This window comes from Xyrauchen texanus, chromosome 46 (assembly GCF_025860055.1).
Source record: "Xyrauchen texanus isolate HMW12.3.18 chromosome 46, RBS_HiC_50CHRs, whole genome shotgun sequence".
Classification (NCBI taxonomy): domain Eukaryota; kingdom Metazoa; phylum Chordata; class Actinopteri; order Cypriniformes; family Catostomidae; genus Xyrauchen; species Xyrauchen texanus.
In genome coordinates, this window is record NC_068321.1 from 1,599,079 (window position 1) to 1,623,001 (window position 23,923).

The following is a 23,923-nucleotide window of genomic DNA, read 5'->3' on the forward strand; positions in this document are numbered from 1 at the left end:
ACTTCCTGTGGGCAGGCAAATATGGTCCCAAGAGCACTTCCCAAAAGTTGGTTCCACCAACTTTTGTTGCACGGTTGTCCCCTGCAGTTTGGGAGTGTTCTGGGAGTGACCTGAATATAGGCTTAGAGTGCTCAGTACACTTGTAACCACGAATTGACACAACAGTTTTATTTAAATTGTAGTAAAACAAAACTTTAAGTGTATTTAGTGTACTAAATTGGAACAACTTCAAGTATACTTCGTATACTTTTAAGTATATGCCAGTGTAGGGTAATTCCATGCTTGATTAGTGATATTAAGTATACTTTATTTGTGGTACAAGTACATTACAAATTAATTGCAAGTACATTACAAATTAATTGCAAGTGTATTTGAAACATACAAACAATATACCATATGTGTATTATAGTTGTGTTACAAGTACATTACAAATTAATTGCAAGTGTATTTGAAACATACAAACAATATACCATAAGTGTATTATATTTGAGTAAAAAGTATATGCTCCGTAACACCTTTGGCTTATTCAAAATACTACAAATGGCACACTTTGTCTTCAATATCAAACTGTTATTACTTAGCCATACTTTGTACAATAAAGTTTAAACATTACATTGTCTTACACAAGACAGTATTTTAAATGTGCTACCTTCATACACTGTAAAAGTTTACATGTTCAGTTTACTTAAAAATTAAGGAAACCTATTGCCTTATTTCTGCAAATAAAACTTACTTACTAAAATGAAGTTATATTAATGTTCCTATGCAAGTAATGTCAACTTGTTATTAAACTTAATAGTACATTTCTAGTTAACTTAATTTTTTTTGTTAATGTTCTATAAATTAATTAGTAACCTTACAAATTATTTATTAGTAGATTACTCTATTAAGTCAATTAACTTAAATTTAATACAATTTGTTCACTTTACATCTGAAATACCACTAATCTCAACATGAGTTTACTGTATCACTTTTAAGTGGTGTACACTTAAAATACTACGTGCAATCGGTTTCCACATTCTCTAAGTAAACTGAACATAATTTTTCTAGTTCAAATAACGCACTTAACAAGTTTGAAATTCTCAACTGTATATTTGCATAATAAACAGCTGAAACTCTGAGAACAACACACAAAAAAACTATCTGTTCTCAAGACTTAGACCTCTGGCAGCACTCTGCTGCTTGACAACATAATATCTGGACCATAAACAAGGTATAGAGCATTTGCAGAACAGGCACGGTGCAAACTCCAAAAAAGTATTTAATAAAAAAAAAAAAAGAGCCTTTACAATTTGGAAAAACCTGCATGTGTCTTTGGAAAGATTCTTAAACTGAACTGCAATTACAGCAAAATATGCCAGAAACAAGTTCAGCTTAAAAGACCATTTTTAAGAGTTTGGAGACCCTTAAAAGACAGAAATGTCTTTTTTGTCCAAAAGACAGAAACACCCGCTGAATAAAATCAAATGTGTTCCTCATTGCCTTTGGATGGTCTAAATTTAGAGCATAGATCAAAGAAAAGTGAAGACATACAGAATGTGGTAAATTTGGGATATCATCCATGAAAATTCTTCCCTCCATTGCATTCACGTTAAGGGCATGTGGACGTTTGGCAGGCTTGCCTTCAGGTAAAACTGTGAGCAGTCCAACATCTAATTCGCTGAAGCCTGCATCTACATCTAAATCCTATAAGAGAATGAAAAATAGGAAGTGTGAATTTCTGTTCAGTGCTGGATATATTCTAGTGACCATGGGCTGTTCATTAACCAAAACTTTAAACTTCATTAATTTTTGTTAACCACAGCAGGTGCTCAATGCAAACATCAAGCACAAGGAAATGTAATCAAGCTTTAAATCATGAGAGAGAGGACAAGATTTACAGAGTTACAAAATAGAACATATTGTTTCAGAAGACATTGATGAAATCACTCATCATAAGGGTGAATTATAATTTTTGGTTGAACTATTCCTTTAAACTTTGTTTTCTAGTTTACTGTATCATATTGCATGTCTTCGGAAGACTTGGAAAATCACAAGTTCAATAGAATACTTTATTGTACTTTTACATTGATCTGAATTATTAAAGTGCTTGTTCACCAAAAATGTATTCACCAATTCAAGCAATTCTAGGTGTATATGACTGACTTCTTTCAGCCAAACACAAGAGTTATATTAATAAATATCCTGACTCTTCCAAACTTTATAATGGGAGTGAATGGAACCTTAGATTTTGAAGCCCAAAAAAGCACATAGAAGTAATCCATACGACTCCAGGGGGTTAATCAAGGCCTTCTGAAGTGATGCGTTTTTTTAAGAAACATATCCATATTATAACTTTATAAACTATTATCACTGGCATCCGGTAACACAGTCCGCACGCTCACAAGAGAGTCGAGTTCCGGCGTATGACGTAGGCGTAGCATAAGCTCCGGTGATAAGTGACAAACGCAAAAGCGCAGAGGATAGAGAAAGCCAGTGAACGGCCGTGACCAGAAGCCAGTTATTACAGTTCATAAAGTTATAAATATGGATATTTTTCTTACAAAAATGCATCACTTCGCTTTAGAAGGCCTTTATTAACCCCCTAGAGCTGTATGGATGATTTTTTTAATGGATGGATGCGCTTTTTTGGGCTTCAAAATCGAAGGTACCATTCAATCCCACTTTTAAGCTTGGAAGAGATAGCGATTGTGTATGGCTGAAAGACCATATACACCTAGGATGGCTTGAGGGGGAGTAAATTATGGGATATTTTTGGGTGAACTAACCCTTTAAGAACACAGAATTTAATTTACAGTATATTTTTTTGCATCATTTTAATTTAAAATCACCAATGTCACAAATCAGAAGTATAAACGGCGATAAAAATACTTACGAAACCCATCCTGAAAAATTACTCTGGGTCATCCCCAAGAGGATTGGAAGACCCTGAAGCACTGCAGTGTTACATCAGATGACTACGAAAAAGTAGGTACAGGTAGATGTGAGGGTAACAATCATAGCCAAATCATGATTTAAAGATGACAATCACAAAGAAATACCTTGAGTCAACATGATGCATAATTTCATCAAGTGTTCTTCCCTGATTTCCTCCTTTTCGCCGAAATTTTCAGTCAAACATACAGAATGCGTGTTCATCGCTGCATAGAACTCAGATTTTCCCCAGATATGCGATTGAATTTTGCAAAGACCTGAGCAAAAATATGAAGAGGTTATTAACATTCAAATACACAATTCATAGCAATAAACTCTGGGATTTTCTGTGAAAAGTGCTGGCCACTTCTCCAAGATTTCACAGACATGTCACGGTCATGCACAGTAACGTGAAGAGTCATCGACATGGCAAACTAAAATTACAAAACAAAGAAAAAAGGATATTATAAGCTGCCAAAGGGAAGGGGTCATTTATTAGAGAAGGCTGAACAACTTGCAGTAAATGCAAACTGCACAACTCATAAGAGAGCAAATGCTCAACCATGCAGTCTGTGGTTTGCAGAGGAATATTATGTCAGTGTTGATTGCTAAGATTTTCTCAATCTGCATGAACTTGGGAAAACCTGAACAACATCCAACTGAAACCTCCATGTCTGGGCAGTACTTAATGCCATCAATGTAAACACTGGATGAAACGAGTGTGGTACAACAATTAGGACTCCGCAGCTGCAGATATTCCTAAACATTTTCAGAAAAGTCTGTGACACGTGAACTACACACTCTGTCCTTTGTACTCTTGGCTTGAAAAAAGAAATGGCATCCATGTGATAGACAATTGCCATTTGATGCTTCTTGGCCAGCATTAAGGGGACATTTTTTAAATTTTGTGCAACACAGATCACTTTCTTGAAGAACTTATTTTCCATTCAAATCAAATTGTCCATAGATTTCTCAACAGCCCATACAGGGTTCCCGCGGGTCCTTAAAAAGTCTTAAAATGTCTTAAATTAAAATTTGGGTAATTAAGGTCTTAAATTTACCGTAAAATTGCTGTATTACATTTTTTGCCGGTGCGCTTAATGGCAATGAGAAAGCACAGTGGCCCACTGTAAAACATCTAATAGTTGATTTAGTATTGTGTGAAATGAGTCTCCGCGATTTAATAGCTGTTTACGGTACGTCGGCTACAGACGCTGACGTCAGGCTGCGTGTCGCCATTACGCGGTTGTCGATGTGAGGTTCAAAATGCAAAGAAGATGGGGAAGTGCAAATTTAACGAAAGTGGATGGAAGAGGATGCATTTAGGAGGTGGTTGGCGCCGGCTAAAAACAACGAGGCAATGTGTAAATTATGCAAAAAGACCTTTTCATTAGGGACCATGGGGCTCAAAGCTGTCGAGTCGCATATGAAAGGAGGAAAGCACCAGCGTTACGTTGCAGCAGCTAGCCATAGCGGGGCCAGGTTAATCCCTGCATTGTTTGCAGCACGACCTAACGACGTTACAAGTTCAGACGCCACCTCTCAGTCGGCTATAACAAGTTTCATTTCACCGCCAGACACCCAAAAGGCAGAGGTACTGTGGGTTCTCCATACTGTGACGAGGCACAATTCATTTAAATCTAACGATGACATAAGTGGCGTTTTTGCTGCCATGTTCCCCGATTCGCAGCTTGCTAAGTCATTCATCTGTGGTGAAAATAAAACGGCATATGTTGTCAAATATGGCATCGCTTCATTCATCAAGAAGGAGCTATCGTGCAACGTTAGTGAGAAACCATATGTTGTCATGTTTGACGAAAGTATGAATAAAACGACAAAGAGCAAACAAATGGACATTTATGTACATTATTATTCTGTCTCCCACTGAGCCATGATGGAGTCCGCTTCAGGTGTTATTATTACCATTATTCTATATGGTTCCTTCATGCAATGCATTGTGTTGTTTAGTGTAATCCAACTTATGTATGTTATGTTGGCTCTGTTCTGCACCACAAAGGAACAAAAAAAAAAAAAAAAATGAAAATGCCAACTGTGAGCTTTGATTGTTTACATCTATATTGGCCAAACTGTGTTGGAAGGGTTATTGTTAGTTATTATACTGTCTCCTAATTTGAAAAAAAGGTCTCATGAAAAAGTATTTTTGCAGAGTTTACACACTGCATATAATTGATAACAAATGGAAAACTTTAAGTTTTGATTTCCATTGTAGGAGGCAATAAATTGAGTATTCCAAAGAAATTATGACATTTTTGGGTCTTAAATTATATTTGTAGAGGTCTTAAAAAGGTCTTAAAAAGCACTAAATTTTACTTTTAAAATGGTGCAAGAACCCTGCCATACATTCCTCAAGTTTTGGTTGGAAATTGATTCTTGATAAAAATACTTTTAATACATAGAATGATATGGACACTCATGTGTAAATGCAGAACTTACATTTCCACTGCATAGCAGGTCATCTTCTGGTACTCTAAAAATAATAATAGTTAATCCATCTCTCAAAAGTAAAAGAAACAAAATCAGATGCATATGTTTCTTCAAATTGTGGCAAACTTACAATGTTGGACAATGACTTAAATGGAAACAGGTATTAAAAACAAAGCCTGTTGAAGTTTCTGTGCTGATTTATATTAAAATAAGAAATACATAATACTAATAATGATAATAATACTCTACTTGAAGAGGTGGCAGCGATGGGGTCTGACTCGCTGATATACTCAATTGAAATGTACCTCAGAATAACCCCCCGGTGCCTGAGTGATTATATAATTAGGGGTAAATTTCAGATCAACAAAAAAAGTTAAAAAATCATTGTGATTTTCTGCAAAATAATCTAGTTGTTTCCATAATATACCCCCATATTGTTCTAAATGCATTAGTTGGCAAGCTTAAGCTCAAATTACTTTTTAAATATTTAAATGAAAATAAATATTCGATTAATTGTATTGTCAACTGTGTTACAGACAAAAGTGATGTCATATAAGACATAAATGAAGTACTACACATATGATAAAACATTTGTTTGAAAGTTCTTAGAGTCTATTCACCAGGGGTTTTGAGGTTGTCTGTCTAACTGATTTAAAAAACATGAATTTTAAACTGAATAACGGATATTCTTTGGTATACTATCATCAAGGATGGATATTTTTTCAACATAATTCTCCATTACACTGAATTTAGAGTTATTAAATGTCTTTATGTAATACGGTTCACTCTAGAGATGTCCTTTATCATTTTTAGGAAATTTTAGCCTACATTTAAAGATTTATGACACAAAAATCACACGTAACACAATTGACAGATAAAGTAACACAGTTGACAGGATGCATTAGGAGAAAAAGAGAAACCTTTCTTTAAAATATCTATCACTTGCTTTCTCTCTCTGGACTGGTGTTGGGCTTTTCTCCAATATGCTCGTTTCCTTCTCTTCTCCCTCTCACTTAAATCTTTCACTGTCTTCACCTTTCCTAGCTTTTTGTCCTCATGCCACGTCCTTCTGTGTTTCTGTAAATACGCAGCCCTTCTCTCAGGATCAGCATCACGCCGAGTCCTGTACTGGCGCTGCTTCTCAGCAGCAGATAACCTAATTTCCCTAAAAAAAAGATTAAGAGCACTTTATAGTTTTTCAACCTTGCTTGATAGGGATCACATTAACCCTCTGGGGTCTGAGGGTGTTTTGGGCCCTGGAGAAGTTTTGACATGCCTTGACATTTGTGCTTTTTTCAGTTGCTTAAAAACATATTAATGGCTAAAGTCTGATAACACTGTATTCAGTACAAACTGGGCTACAATAATATGTGAGCAACATGTATGTACAGGTTTGTATTTTTGAGAAAATAATGTTTATGCATGGTTTTTGAAAAAACGAAAATTATAAGTCACTGAAATAAGGCTATATAACACATACTAAACATACTAAACATTTGACTTTTGAGAACTGGATCTTGTAGCCTAGAGTTTTGCTACAAAATGATGTGAAAATCATCCTGATCACTCATTCATACAAAACAATATAGTCATTTAACTTTTGTGTGACAATTTTAGAGCTGAATGGTAATATGCGAGGAGGCGTGAACGATCATGAATATTGATGAGATTCACACCTGAGGACACAAAGACCACTCCTCTGGGCCTATCAATGAGGAATGTGACAGAGAGAGAATTAATGTGAGGAGACTTAATGATCAAAATCAAGTTTTAAGTTAAGAAGTAATCTGACTATATATTTTCTTTACATAAAGACTTTACTTAATTTTAGACCTACACTACCATTAAAAGAAGTCTCTTCTGCTCACCAAAACTGCATTTATTTGATCCAAAATACATATGATAATATGCTGATTTTCTAATATGGGCATATTTAAAGTGCATTTTAACCTGAACAGATATTTGCAAGCACAAGCTTTGTTGATGATAACGAGTCAGCATAAACACATTAAAATATAATCTAACATTCATATTATTTTTATATCATATTACATATCATATTTATATCATACAGCATACAATGTAAATAACAACATTTACATGTAACTAAAACTTGCCTATTAGGACATGTCAATACTTTGAATGTCAAATGTCAAACTTTGAATCCTGTCCGGAAACAGTCCCACTAGTAAAATATGTACGTTTATATAAAATAGCATGTCAGCTAATGAAAACTAAATGACTTACTCGTTTGAAATTGTATCCTCTGCTGGAACAAATCTCTCTTCAAAATACAAATGTCCACCTCTTCGTCTGAGAAAAATGTTAACTCTTCCTTAATAGCCAAGAGTTTGATCGCCTGTGTATCGTTACAAGCACGCAGAAAAGTTTAGTTGTGTTTGTTTACATCAAATCTCGCAGTCGGGGGCGTGTACTTTTCCCTTGATCGCCTCAGCACATTAGCGTATGAATGGCGCGCTCTGCTGGTGGGTGGGATCACATTACAGATAATGAGATGGACCGGTAAAAACTGTACATCGCTTTGTTTCAAACAGATTGCATTGCAGGAGAATATTTGTTTTAAATTTGAATTGTTTTATTTAAAAGTAGACATTTTAAGCTTTCTTTAGACATATGTTTCATGTTTGTGTGAGAAGAATTCGCGGAGTTTAAGTTAATTTTAGTGACGTGTTTCTGAAATATGATCGTGAACACAGAGACTGCTGAAAGCTTACCCTTTTTATTTTATTTATTTAAAAAAAAACACAAGGTTTTGATGTTAATATGAGTTTACACAAAAAAAGAAGACCCTCTATAGTTTATAATCATGTATTGATTGTATTTATATGACCATAAATGACGGAGTATTTTAAGTCTATGTTACTGCTATGTGAAAAAAAAAAATAGCAAAACGCGCCGGCGCGTTTGCCGACCCCAGAGGGTTAAATAAATGTCAGCAGAAACCCACCATTCCAAACCATGAAATCACATAAAAATGAACCATACTTAATGAAATCCTTGTTTGTTGATACTAGGGCTGTATTGTCCTAGTCGATTAGTCGATTAATTGGTCGATACGTTCTGGTTCGACCAAAATTCTGATTGGTCGATTTTTTGCCGCGTTCATTTCATCAGTTGTGCATCTGAGGTGCGCTCATTTCATCAGGTGGAAAGCACTAACTGCTAATGGGGGGGTTTTCAGAGTACCCCTGTTACACAGGTAACAGTCTGTCTTCAGAACACCCCCCTTGTTTTCACTTTTTTTTGGATTAGCCCAACCCACTGGAGAAGAGCGGTAGATAGGCTATATGCGGAATATTATTTATTGTATTATATTAGTCAGTCCTCGTCCAACATGTCGACAGTGTGGCAGCATTTTGTCAAAATTGACGGGAAAAAGGTAGAATGCAAAGTTTGCAAGAAACAGTTTGCCTTCCACAGCTCGACGACAAACATGTCGTATCATCTAAAAGCGGTAAGCTCACTTGTCTGCGTTAGGTTGCCCTGTCTGTTTTGAGTAGGCTAACGTTATATGAAAATATCAGAATTGGCATATTTCAATGTTTTAGTGTAATAATCGTTTTATAACTGCAGGCGCACCCATCCGCAATGATGGTAGCATCCCCCACCCACACCACGCTGGATTTTAAGCCTCCTTTATCATCCAAACGGAAAAATAAAATCACGGAAGGAATTGTTAACTTTATTGCTCAGGATATGAGGCCCATTGCTGTTGTGGAGGGCCAAGGTTTTAAGAACCTGTTAAAAGTTTTGGAACCTGGATATACACTGCCAATACGCCACACAATCATGCATGCACTAACCGCAAAATATGCGGGACTCAAAGAGAAAGTTTCAGAGTTAATACAACACAGCGAGGCACTGAGCTTGACCACAGATATGTGGACATCTCTTAGAATGGAGTCCTATATGACAGTGACTGCCCATTTCATTGATGGAGACTGGAAAGCACAGAGTCTTGTGCTTGAGACAAAACAAATAGAAGAGGCGCACACAGGAATAAACATTGCTGCGCGACTATCTGAAGTTGCTGATTCATTTGGAATTCAAGAAGCAAAGAGAATTTCTATCGTATGTGACAACGCGGCTAATATGGCACTCTGTGTGGAAACACTAAAGGAATCACATAAATGGCCAGAGATGCAGGGCGTCAGGTGCGCCGGGCACCCTTTGCAGCTATGTATTAACGCTGCACTCAAACAAGATACAATTTGTCGTGCCTTGGCTGCATCACGTCATCTGGTGGGACATTTCAAAAAGGGGAACAAAGCAAAAACTGGGCTAAAACAAAAGCAGGAGCAACAAAACGTCCCTCAGCATGAACTAATTCAGGATGTGTCTACACGTTGGAACTCAACATTTTCGATGTTGGAGCGACTGCTGGAGCAACGCTGGCCCATTACCGCTGTGCTGTCTGACCCAAACTTTACAAAGAAGAGCGACAGCAGTACACTAGACCTTACCACAGCACACTGGAATGCGGTAGAGGACATTAAAAATGTGCTGAAACCGATGACAACCCTGACCAAGCTGCTGTCTGAAGAGGACAACGTGTCCCTGTCTGCAACAGTACCCATGCTGGCAAACTTAAAGAAACGTCACCTGGCCATCGCGGATGATGACAGCCCCATTACCAAAAAAATGAAAAGCAAGCTGGTCGAAGAAATTGACAGTAGGTGGGAGTTTAAAAACCGAATGATGATGACTAACAGTGTATACATTACAGCTGCAGTAGTAGACCCTCGTTTTAAGCAGCTGTCTTTTCTGGATGATGCCAAACGAGACGAGGCCTATACAGTAGTTGCACAGCTAGCAGAACGACTGAGTGCACTCAGCGCAGTGAGCGCAGTCACAGGCACAGGTGAACCTGGAAGTGAGGAGGAGCAACATGTCAAAAAAGCAGAAAAACGACAAAGAGAAGGAGATTGCTATGCTGTTGTGCGAAGATGAGGATGACGAGGTTTCTAGAGAATCAGGTGGGAGAAGCACAGTGACAGAAGAAATTAAAAACTATCTTCAGGACAGAACCAAAATCGACTCCGGACCATTGGGGTGGTGGAAAAAAAACCAAGACAGATACCCGAGCCTAGCCCGAGTTGCAAAGCGACTGCTCTGTATCCCTGCAACATCCACGCCTTCTGAACGCATTTTCTCCAAGGTGGGATTTATTGTCAATAAAGCAAGAAGCTGTCTCCTTCCAAAGAACGTGGATATGCTTGTGTTTCTCGCACACAACACAAAAAAGTTTGGAGTGGACACTGATTGAAGTGTACTCTCTGTGAGTGAGTAGCCATTTGTTTTATTTCATTGTTTTTACATTATTTCGTTTTGAACATTAATAAATTTTTTCATGTTGCACATTTATTTAAAGTATTGTTGGATTTGGGCACTTATTTTTATTTATTTTTTTGTAGCCTAACGCGCAATTGCGCTGTGCCCACTGTTTGTTTTAGTTTTGAGCCTATGCTTTATTTTCTGTTATGCACTTTATTTCGTTTTGGACATTAATAACAATTTTGTACATTTATTTGAAATACTTGTGGATTTGGGCATTTGATTTATTTATTTTTGTAGGCCTAGTTGTTCTGAGTTCACATACCTTGTTGTTGTATATGCACTTTATTTTGTTTCGTTTAAAATTTGGCTGAATAACATGATGTAGCCTACTTTACTTGTATGGTTCCCTTTTATTATTGTGCAAACTGCAAATTTATTTCTAGTATTATTTATTGGATTTGGGCACTATATTATTATTATTTTTAATTTGGAGCCTAATGCGCAATTGCGCTGTGCCCACTTTGTGTTAGTTTTGAGCCTAAGATGCTTTATTTTTCAGTTATGCACTTTATTTCGTTTCTGCTCTTGATCTGGTTTGTTTAATAAATATTCTTTTTTTTATTAAAGTGGATGTGCCTTTTGTGTTTATTAAGAGTAAAAGCTTTAAGTCTCTGAAAAATGATAGTGTCTGACAGTTATAACTTCTTATTATAACATATGACAAAAATAATTGTCTAAATTATGTTGCATATTCCTCAACAGTTCTTGTGATGATATCACATGACAACATAGTAGGCCTACTATTTTCGGAAATCATAGGCTATGATATTGCGCAGGTGCACGTGATGCAACGCTGTCAGAGCCGACAGATTCATGTGTCAGACTCATTTCAGTGCAAAATAATTAGGTCAAAAACGGTTTAATATACTGCAAATAGCCTACTAGTTTTTTATGTTTATTTATAATTCATTTAGGCGGACATCAAGGCTACCAAGTACTGCGCACAGTGCGCAGCTAATTAATTTAACGTTTTTTTTTAGTCTAATTTTTAGTCGAAATCTTCAGGACTTCAGTCGACCAAGATTTTCTTTGGTTGAATACAGCCCTAGTTGATACATGTATATTTCTGGAGATAATATTGATTTTGCTGAAAAGCTATGGGATGCTCCTTTAATCATATGTAGTCTAATTAGAGTGTAATGATTTATTCAGTGTAATATATAGATAGTATAATGGTGTTAAGATTAGTTAAATTAATCCCTTAATGTGAATCACATGTTTTTATAAAATAACTATTACTATGTAATTACACTTGTTCATATTTTACCATGTCATTCCTGTGTAATAACAATAGTTAATGAATGTTTTTATCAACAATACTCAACATAGGCATAAACTATGACAAGAAACCCAGCTAACATTGTCAACCGTGTTAATCCCTGTCAACTGTGTTACACTTGATGGGTAACACAGTTGACATTTCTTCCATTTTAGGATCTTGTGCTAACTGTAGACCTTGAACATGTCCCCACATTACCTTGATCAACTCGTGTTTTTATACATTTTCTCTACATTTTTGAAAATATAATATCTAAAGTAAGTACACAAGACCATGTTGATAACATGGTCGATGAGCAATTCATCTACTCTATGTGTAGATAATAATGATTACAAACTGAAGAGGAGTAGAAACTTACCACACTGTATTTAAAATTCCCACCACTGAAGGATGTGACATCACATGATGTTGGACATGTGACTTTGGAACAAACCACTGCTGATTTATAGGGGGTTTGTCAATGGGTAACACAGTTGACAAAGATTTCTTGGACACACACAAAGTTAATAATTTAATAGATATAAACGTGTGAATTCGTTTTTAATATACATTTGCCTTGTTTTAATGATTATTTTTAACAAATAATGATGAAAATAATATAAAAACATGTATGGTAGTGTTAATTTGAAAGGCAAAACAACTCGGTTACTAACGTAACCTCGGTTCCCTGAGAGGAGGGAACGAGTATTGCATAAGTAGCTTACGCTATGGGAAAACTCCGTTTCTCGAGAAATGTTTAATTCTTTATGTAAAACGCATTGCAGCTGCACAGCAGACAGCAATGAGCGAGGCAGCTTGGTCATTGGCTGTGCTGCGGCAACTTGCTCGAACCAATGACGGGGCGACTCTGAACGCGCAACCAATGAGCGCGCTCGCGCGCTCAGAGCCCGCCAAGATGGGCGTGGCTAAGGCTATATATTAGGCGCCCCGTCATGAGAGTTCTTTAGGTTCAATTGACTGAAGCGACTAACCAAGCACAAGCACGGCAGCTTACGCAATACTCGTTCCCTCCTCTCAGGGAACCGAGGTTACGTTAGTAACCGCGTCGTTCCCTCTCGAGAGGTCTCTCCTATTGCGCAAATAGCTTACGCTATGGGAACACCATGCAAAACGCCGTGCGTGCTGACTTCGCTCTATAAAGCCAGAGGCAGATGCCTGAGCCTTAAAGCAAAGTGGTTATTCAACGAGCCGGCCAACGGCGAGCTATATAATGGGATAATACAGAGCGCCTTTGCCCCAAGGTGGCCCATGGTGGGGCGCTCATTGTAAAAACACAAGCACATATCTTATGTACTGATTTTTATATTTACTGATATGCATAAAAAACCCTCTAAGTCAGTCAGAGACGGACCTTATAAGGGAGGAGATAATGCTCAGCATATACGTACTCCAGTCCATACTACAGTCAGGCTGATAGAATGTTGGAATGCAATGAGTGGACCTGTAGGTTATAAAACCTGATAAATGTCGAAGGCGAGGCCCAGCCTGCCGCCGCACAAATATCCTCAATGGGTATCCCACTCGACCACGCCCACGAGGAGGCCATGCTCCTCGTAGAGTGAGCTCTGACGCCTAAGGGGCATTGAAGGCCCTTGGCTTCATAAGCCAGCGCTATAGCATCTACTATCCAGCGCGATATTCTTTGCTTTGAAACTGCGAGACCTTTAGTGCGGCCGCCAAAGCATACGAATAACTGTTCCGTCTGTCTGAACGAGGCAGAACGTTCCAAGTATACTCTGAGCGCCCTGACTGGGCAGAGTAAATTAGCGTCGCTTTCGTCTGCTGGAGACGATAGCGCTGCCAGAGATATCACCTGTACTCTGAAGGGTGTGGAGAGCACTTTAGGAATATACCCGTGCTTTGGCCTAAGGACAACTCTGCAGTCGTTAGGTCCAAATTCCAAGCAAGCAGCGCTTGATGACAGCGCGTGCAGGTCACCCACTCTCTTGACTGAGGCGAGTGCCAGCAAGAGCGCTGTTTTGAGCGAGAGCTGTTTAAGGTGCACGGTTCGGAGAGGTTCGAACGGGGCACTCTTGAGTACGTCCAGGACCGTGGCCAGGTCCCAGATCGGTACCGAGGGGGGGCGAGGAGGGTTCATCCTCCTAGTGCCTCTTAGGAAACGAATGATTAGGTCGTTTTTCCCTAATGAGTGTCCTTTATCAGGATTGTGTGACGCCGCTATGGCAGCCACATAGACTTTGAGCGTGGAGGGTGTGCGGCCCGCCTCCAGCAGCTCTTGCGAAAAGGCGAGTACACTTGGTATCTCGCACGATTTGGGGTTCAAGCTCTTGGTATCACACCAGTCACTGAACACTTTCCACTTTTGGGCATATAAGCGCCTCGTAGAGGCGCCGCGCCTCAGTGATGGTTCTCAACACTCCGCTGGGGAGGTTCTCTGGAACCCGTTGAGGGGCCATGCATGAAGGGCCCACAGATCGGGGCGGGGATGAAGAATCATCCCGTTGGCCTGCCTGAGGAGGTCCAGCCTCAACGGAATCGGCCATGGGGCAGATTGCATCATCTGCATCAGTTCTGGAAACCACGTCTGGTTCTTCCAGAGTGGGGCTACCAGGAGCACTGCACATTTCACCTCCCTGATCCGACTGATGACCTGAGGTAGCATCGCGATCGGGGGAAAAGCATACAAGGGGCGGCTCAGCCAGACTTTGAGAAGAAAAGAGGGCAGTGCGCATTTTCCCTGGAGGCGAAGAGGTCAACCTCTGCTTCGCCAAAAGTTTGCCATAACCACTGAACCGTCAGGGGGTGGAGAGACCATTCTCCTGGGAGAACTTTGTCTCTGGACAGCATGTCCGCTCCCTGGTTCAGGATGCCTAGCACATGCGCTGCTCTCAGCGAGCGCAGGTTGTGCTGTGACCATAAGATGAGCTCCCTGGCCATAGAGTGCAGGGAGCTCGACCTGAGTCCACCCTGGCGATTTATATACAACACTACCGTCATGTTGTCCGTTCGGACCAGGACGTGTTCGTTTTTCAGGTACGGAAGCAGGGCTCTGAGAGCCAAGGCGACCGCTTTCATTTCCAGACAGTTTATATGTAGGCGTTTTTCCGGGTTTGACCAAAAACCGGAGACAGGCCAGCCCTCGTAAAGGGCCCCCCATCCTATTTTGGAGGCATCTGTCGTGATAATTTTTCTCTGTGTGTTCACGCCCAGACTCGGCCTTCCAGGGCGTCAGGGCTTTTATACAGCCGTGATTCGCTCTGATTAAAAAGTGGCCCGAGCGCCATGCGTGAGTGGGGACACGGCTCTTGAGCCAGCGTTGGAGAGGACGCATGTGCAACAATCTTAGCTGGAGTACAGCTGATGCCGAGGCCATGAGGCCGAGCATCATTTGAAATCCTTTGACGGTGGCGCGCGCGCCGCTCTGAATGATGTTGCAAGGCGCCGAATAGCGAGCTCTGAGTCTAGCACTATTCCCAGAAAAGAGATATTCTGGCTGGGGGATAGCAAGCTCTTTGCAAAATTGATCCTCAGGCCCAGGCATTCTAGATGGCTGATAATCCAAGATCTGTGCGTCATTATCTGACTCTCTGATTGTGCTAGGATTAGCCAATCGTCGAGGTAATTCAGTATTCGCACTCCCCGCTGTCTCAGGGGGGAAAGTGCTGCGTCCATACATTTCGTGAATGTACGGGAGGCCAATGATAGTCCGAATGGTAGTACTGTGTACTGGTATGACTGTCCCTCGAAAGCGAATCTCAGAAATGGCCTGTGATGAGGCGCTATCGGAATGTGAAAGTAAGCGTCTTTCAAATCCACTGATAGAAACCAATCCCCGGGCCGAACTTGTGCGAGGATAAGTTTGGTCGTTAACATTCTGAACGAGCGAATCATTAAAGCTTTGTTCAGATGTCTGAGATCTACGGGGCGGAGGCCACCGTCCTTTTTCGGGATGAGAAAGTAGCGGCTGTAAAAACCCGCCTCGCTCATAGAGGGAGGAACAGTTTCTATAGCGCCCTTCTCTATCAGTTTGAGCACCTCGGTGCATAGAACATGTGAAACATCTTTCCTCACTTTCGTCTCGACCACCGCTGAAAAGCAGGGTGGTCTGCGAGCGAATTGAAGCGAGTAACCGTGTTTTATTATGTTCAAAACCCATTTCGGGGATTTTTTTCCCAGGCTTTTGCTCACACAGATATGGGCTGAATGCTGGCTGAGGGCGTGTCGCAGTGACGTATGGGCCCTGCCGGCGAATTGCCTTGTGCTAACACTGAGCTTACAGCTCTCAGAGGCTCGGGAGCGCGCTGAGCAGCTTTGTTGAGTGCCGAGTGCAGGGGTGCGTGTGAGATTACAGGCACGCGCGCTATCTCCGTAATGCTCGCAGCATGAGCTGGAGAAATGTTTGAAACTGTATAGACAGTGTTTACGGGTGGGGGTGCATACATTGTAATAGGCACGTGCGCCACTTTCATAAAGCTTCCCGTTCCTAGCGGGGAGTTTCTTGGCTCGCGCGTCACATCTGTGATGCTCGCGGCATGAGCCAGAGAACTGTTTGAAACTGTATGGGCAGTTTCAGCGCTTATGGGTGGGGGTGCATATACCGTAGTAGGCACGCGCGCCATTTTCATAAAGCCTCATAAAGGTTTTTGGGCATGCATACAGTGTTTGTGTGTAGGGGTGCATGCATGACAGCAGGCACGCGCGCTACCTTTATAGTATTTCCCGCATTTACTGGGGAAGTGTTCATAACTGTGGGAACAGTGCTTGTGTGTAGTGGTGCATACATGACAATAGGCACACGATCCACATTTATGGGGCGTCCAGCTTGAGCTGGGGAAGTATTCGGCACTGTTTGGACAGTATTGATATGTGGGAATGCGCACTTTAGTGTGGACACGTGACCCCTTAGTGACACAGGCAGAAAATGACTCTTTTTGTGATTTCTGTGTGTTGCCGTTAAAACGGCGTTTGATTGCAGGTGAGCGAGTTCTGTGACTGGCCCATTGACTGCTGTACAGACATTTCTAGCCGCTTGTAAGGGGACTGGGTAATGTTTTACACGTTTTGGAGAGAGTGGTCCGGCTTTTGCGAGACACCCACTCTCTCTCTTTCTTCCTATGGCTAGGAAGACTTACGAGGCTCCGGGTTCAGCACGATCTTGGGCCGAGGTCCCCGTCGCTCAGGCGGCTGCTTTCGGTTAGCGGAACGCGAGCGGCGTCGAGCGTCCGTTTCAGGTCTGGGAGACGGGAGGCGCCGCCCTGGCTCGCTGCTACAGCTGAGGCGGTCTCTGGCGGCTCTGTGACGAGCTGGAACACTTGGGCAGGAATTGACGCATAGCCTGCGAATTCTTCTGGGCTTCAGTGAAGCGTTCAGCGAACTCTTACTGCCGGTCCGTACAGGCCGCTTGGGGCGATAGGCACGTCGAGGAATGGCGCCTTATCCGCATCCTTCATTTCCGTTAGCGTCAGCCACAGATGGCGCTCAAGGACAGTCAGGTTAGCCATGGCCCGGCCGATGGATTGGGCGGTGGCTTTTGTGGCTTGCAGGGCTACATCAGTGGCGCTGCGCAGGTCCTTGAAAGCCTCAGGTTCAGGTCCATGGTGCGGAGAAGTTTGGCCTGATAGACCTGCAGAACAGCCATGGAATGAAGCGCTCAGCTTGGCCGGCGACGGCATATGCGCGTCCGGAGAGAGCTGAGGTAGATCGGCAGGGCTTCGAGGGATGAGAAGCTTTGGCTTTCCATCCAGCGGTGGAGGGTGGGCACAGATGGTTGGCCATAGCCTCCTCGAGGGGCGGTATTCCCTCGTAGCCTCTTTCTCTCGCGCCGTCCACCGAGGAGAGCGAGGAAGAGAAAGAAGGCTTCAGGCGAGCAGAGTGCGGGGCTTTCCACGACTTTGTGAGTTCGTCGTGAACTTCGGGGAAGAAAGGGGAGGGTCTCTGTCGAGGGGCCTGCCGGCGCCCTTGCAGGAACCACTCGTCCAGCTGGCTGCGGGCGGGTTCTTCCGGAGAAGACCAGTCGAGCCCGAGGTCTTCCACGGCTTTAGACAGGATGCGGACGAGTCCATGCTGGTGCCCCTGCTCGTGTCCGCTAATGTCGACGGCGCGGGGTCGAAGGCCGAGCCCGGCCAGTCGTCGGATGCAGCATCAATGGAAAGGCTGTCATCCTTTTCACCGTCGTCCCCTGACGCGCCAAACGAGACGAGACCCAGCGCTCCGGAGGGGTGCTGGTCTGCCTGCGTGAATTGAACTGGCGGCAGGGAATCCTCGGGTGGTGGTGAAGCATGCGGGGACTGGCCCGGCGTGACGTCACTGAAGTCCGCGTGCTCTGGCGGCGTCCGTGAGCGGCACTTTTTCTTGCGCGGCTTGAACGGAGGGGATGGCAGCACGGTGGTAGCAGGCTCGTTTGCGGCGAAGGCGGCAAAGCGAGCGCGCAGCTCGGTGAGGCCCAGGGAGTCACATTTGGGGCATCCGCCTCGAGTGAGAGCAGCTTCTGCGTGGTCAGGTCCCAGGCAGCGAGCGCAGATAATGTGACGGTCCCCGTCAGGAAGAGGGCCTCTGCACGAGGCGCAGGTCGAAGGCATTTGAAACAATGCCTCGAATTTGCTCTTACTAAGGACAAAAAGCGTCGCAGAGGCGAACACTTGAAAAGTTATTGCTTTAGTAAAAAGGATATCAAGGTGATGCGCGCCGGATGGCGTAGCAGAAGGCTTTGAAGGCGGCTGAAGTCGCCGGCGTCCTCGTAGCAGTCCTGCTGTAGGCTTGTCGACGGCGGGCGAAAAGACTCCAATAATCCGGAGGATCCAGCGAAGAGAAGGTCTTTGCTGAAGGAGATTAAATTAAAGAACTCTCATGACGGGGCGCCTAATATATAGCCTTAGCCACGGCCATCTTGGCGGGCTCTGAGCGCGCGAGGCGCGCTCATTGGTTGCGCGTTCAGAGTCGCCCCGTCATTGGTTCGAGCAAGTTGCCGCAGCACAGCCAATGACCGAGCTGCCTCGCTCATTGCTGTCTGCTGTGCAGCTGCAATGCGTTTTACATAAAGACTTCAATATTTCTCGAGAAACGGAGTTTTCCCATAGCGTAAGCTACTTACGCAATAGGAGAGACCTCTGGAGAGGGAACTTGACTTTTAGCAAATTGGACTGCACAAAAATGGCAATTTCCAGTATAGCATATGGAACTGGTTTACTTTTCTGCATGAAATAAAGAGAAATGTGCCCAAATATAAAAGTGATCATTGCTTGAAGTGAATATTCAGGAAAAATTATTAATACAACCCATGGACTTGAAATGTACCCCATATTATATAATCACCCGCCTGCAGACTTGCGTAATAATCATAATAAGCAATCATATTATTTTCGCCGCAACCAGCTTGACTGGAGTTCACCACACATCGTTGCGTTTTTAAATATCAAATGTCGCGTATCAAATTAAAAAGAGTTACTTTAAAAGAACCAGGCTCAAGATGTCGGTCTGTTACATCCATTTGTACTTTGGATTTCGCTCTCTCTAGGGTGAATGCGTCCATGTCAGTCTGCGCTGCCTCATTCTAATGACCAGTCTTCAGATCAAACTACTCCAGTACTCCCATACTCGTGCCCATCAAAAACATATACATTTCTAAATTATTTAATATGCAACCAGTCAACTAATTTTACAGATATGAAGCGGGCAAAGACTAGTTTTAACAGAAATGCCAACAAATAACGCGTAGTGAATAACGTGTTTGTGCAAGTTCTTAACATGAGCTAATACGTCACACAAAACAGCATGAAAACAATAAAGTACAAAAACACTTAATTATTAAGAGCATTACACAAATAAAGCAGAAAATGAGGTTTAAATCTAAATATATTACCTTGCATTTACCAAAGAAGAGCGTCGATTCCTCAGTCCATGTGCTTCTGCAGTGTGTGAGGGAAAATTGCCGTCTAGTACGCATGCGCATACCTAACAGCACGTCTTGAATATTTTGAGTAGTTATTTAGTTATGGGAGCTATATGTTCGAAAATGTCAGCAACAATTAAAATGTACAAAAACTCAACATTTTGGTTAAATTCAAGTAAACATACTAATATTTTTAAGTAAGGAATACTATTACATTTTACAGTGCACGGAAGGCTGAATTTCTTGGGGGACGTTTTTACCCAATGCTGAATCCACTTGTTTTCAAGGCCATTACAATAAATAACATATAAAACTTCAATAACAGAGTGTTTATTTAAATCTCACATGGTTTTATAATTGTAAAACTTATCAAAATGTATCAACTGTATCTAATGCTTTTAAATTAAAAGAACGAAGAAAGAAAGATACAAACAAATAATAATCATTTTTGGAACGATCATTTTGGTTCGGCCACACACGAACCTGTTCTTTTATTCTTCGCATTGTTCTTTTATTCTTGCTGAAATGCTCATTGTTACACATGCGTCTGATGGCCACTCGACTAAAATATATTTTTAAGTGCAAATAAATACACTTTTAAAAAATAAACAGAATTTTCACTTCAAGTATATTTATCTAAAATATATTTTTAGAAAATATACTAAAGTACAATTATTTAAAAGTTGTATTGTGAAAATTGGTAAAAGCATGATGCTAATAAATATATTTAAAGATAGTAAAATTTTGGTTAGTATATTTGCAATATACAATTGAAAAAATAATATATTTAAAATACAATAAAGTATACCTTTTTTTCACGTGGGATTATTAAGAGTATTAATCAAATAAAGCAGAAAATTGAGGTTTAAATCAAAATATATTACCTTGCATTTACCGAAGAAGAACGTCGAATCCTCAGTCCATGTGCTTCTGCGCTGTGTGTGGGTGGGGAAATGCCGTAAGGTGCGCATGCGCACTTGACGGCCAGTCTTAAACATTTTGAGTAGTCAGTTAGTTAGTTATGGGAGCTATGTATTCGAAAATTTCAGCAACAATTAAAATGTTCAAAAACTCAACATTTTGGTTACATTTGGTTAAAAATATTTCCGCCTCCAAACTACTATTAGGTACTATATAGGTACCAAAAAATAGCAGGATCTATTAAAAATTTATAATTTAAACTCCAGATGGGAGGCAGTTACACCAACCTTGCTTTTAAATTAAAAGAACGCTGAAAGAAAGAATCAAGCAAAAAATTACAATTTTTGGAACAGCTGCCACACACGAACTACGCATTGTTATTTTTCTTGCTGAAACGCTCATAGTTACACTTGCGTAATATACAAAAATATATTTATATTTATATAAGTAAAGTGCAAATAAATACACTTTTAAAAAGTAAACAGAATTTTCACTTCAAGTATATTTATTTAAATATATATTTTTAGGTAATATACTAAAGTACAATTATTTTAAAGTGTGTTAAAATTTGTATTGTGAAATTTTGGAAAAGCATGATTTATACTTTTTTTTCACTAGGGAACCTGGCCAATTTGGTTGCTTATGAGACCTGGGTGAGTCACACAGCACTCCCTGGATTTGAAATCATGACTGAGTAGTTGCAGAGCTTATCATATATAATTTCTTCTTGCAAGCATACCTTTTGCTCTTCATCTTATCATTGTACTTCTGATATATATATATTGAAGTGATATCTTTTGAAAGGATTGTTGGGTTTCAAAGAAAATTGGTATGCATCATCGAAATCATGTCCTGATAATACCTGAACAGTTTAGAGACTCCGTTGCCTATAGTTCAAAAGATAACCTAAACTTGCGTGCTGACTCTAACCTCAGGGGCTGGTTGCATAAAACTGTTTTAGACTAGTCTTACTAGTTGTCTAAAATGTTGGTCTTTATCTTTTCAGTCAGTTGCATTAAAACACAGATCGGTCTAATTTAAGACTAAAATGTAAGATAAAACACCACTAGGCTAACTTTCATTGACATTCTATGTTGCCATGGAAATTACCAGTGAGGGCTTCAGTTGAGGGCTGAAAGGGGCTTGAGTTGAGACTTTGACTTCAACGATGGTAACAAAATGTCATGTGTTTTTATTATTTGGGTTAAAATCACTAAATGTTTTCATTAGAATAAATTTTGAAGCACTGCAGTCCTCTAATAAGCAAATATTTACAGCGAATGAAAACTGTATTGGGTGTCCACTGTCAGCCATTTTTTTTTAAAGCTGTGCATTGTCTTACTTTTCCCACAATGCAATGCCAATTAGACTGTCTTACTAAAGACAACTGTGAGCTTGTTTTATGCAACAGGCTTTCTGTGGTGTCTTTAGCTAGTCAAACTAATTGTTAGATGCCGTCTTAAGTTAATGGCTATGTTTATGCAACCAGCCCCAGGACTCTTGCCACTTAGTGGGTTTGTCAACTGAGTGGCTCAGTGTGTTAGAGCACTGCTTTATAATTCCAAGTTCAATTCCCACTTGGACTAGTGTTAGAGCTGATATTATATTGTACAGGAGGTCTTTGTATTGTGCTTACTATAAAGTTGCTGGGCTTTTCACCATTCACATTTTTTATTTGATCTTTGATGAAATGTCTCATGAACATGACATTTATAATGATGACTGCTGTGCTTGTCTGTAAAATATACTGTACTTCTTCCATTAATATGTTCTTTTGGTGGCTGTTAACACAGCAGCTGAGTGAAGCAGTGGTTAGAGCCATTACATGTCAAACAGGAAGTCTAGGTTTGGTCCTGGCAAGATGCAAGTTGTGTGTCATATGTATTCTGTGTATTCTTAGTGTTGTGTAGTGGTTGACATTTTTTTTCTTGTCCCCGTAGTTGCTGCTTGCAACTATATTTGCTATTCTTATTCTTCTGGCTGGGACTCTAGGGCAGCCCTATGAACCATGTATAGGAAATTATTAGATTTAGCACACTGATAGGGGTGGTCATGAATAGCCCCCATACCAAATTTTGGGGCTCTAGGATATATTCTCTAGTGCCACCACCATGTTAAATATGAATTGTTCATTTGTGCATATCTTTTGAACCATTTGATCTAGAAACACAAATTCATTTTTCAATGTACACCTACACATTAAAACTCCACACATTACAGTAGCCACCATCTTGGATTATGATATTTATAATTTCTTCACTAATATTCTTCAATATTATTAAAAATATTCTCCTTGCCATAAGCCTGAAATGTCAACTGAATGAATCAGTATGTAGTTTCATGTGTCGTGGGTTTGAATCCCCACCTTGAAATATCCATCCTGAGGCAACGTGTAATGTTGTGTGTCTTTGCGCTTTGTCATGTGATCTTTGGGTTTAATTGTTTAATTGCCAACAAAACCCTTCATCAGCCAACTAACAAGGACAATTGCATCTATGTGAACTTCTACAGTTAATCCAGGATGGACTTCAAAGACATTAGTCATTAATCTTACAGTTCATACAAAATCTTTGTTTAAACACTGACCCTTAACAATTTTAAACCATGACTTGCACTATACATAAGTAATATTGGCATTATATTCATGATGTTAGCTAGAGGGAAACTGGCCCCCACAGTGAGTCTGGTTTCACCCATGGTTATTATTCTCCATTAACCAACATCTTATGGAATTTTGTGTTCCTTGCCACAGTCGCCTTCGGCTTGCACACTGGGGTTATAAATACAATTATTATTTAATTGTTTTTAAACACAACTCACAATCGTATTTTATCAAACTACAAAATGATGATTCTAATACATTATAGATATTACAGTTTAATCTTCGTTAATACCTGCTTTGAAACTGGATCCTGGACTTCCTGTCGGGTGGTTAGAATGGGCAGCTAAATTTCCTCATCACTGACCCTCAACACTGGAGCCCTGCAGGGCTGTGTTCTCAGCCCACTCCTGTATTCCCTCTACACACATAACTATGTGGGAACATATAGCTCCAATGCCATCATTAAGTTTGCTGATGATACAACGGAGGTAGGTCTGATCACTGACAATGAATAAACAGCCTTCAAAGAGAGAGGAGGTGCACACTCTGATAAGCT

At 40.8% G+C, this 23,923-nt stretch overlaps 1 long non-coding RNA gene across 3 annotated transcripts; it reads right to left on the minus strand.

Moving 5' to 3' along the window:
• Positions 1–266: 266 nt before the first annotated feature.
• LOC127638529 (uncharacterized) lies at positions 267–19,859 on the minus strand. 3 transcript variants are annotated; one of them, XR_007969871.1, is made up of 4 exons: positions 19,815–19,859; positions 3,042–3,191; positions 2,876–2,957; positions 267–1,686 (listed from the first exon to the last, which is right to left on the minus strand). It is a non-coding gene; the product is annotated as an uncharacterized LOC127638529 (long non-coding RNA). The 3 variants fall into 3 exon arrangements; XR_007969872.1 differs by lacking the exon at positions 19,815–19,859 and adding an exon at positions 5,368–5,829; XR_007969870.1 differs by lacking the exon at positions 19,815–19,859 and having other exon boundaries at positions 3,042–4,734.
• Positions 19,860–23,923: the final 4,064 nt, after the last annotated feature.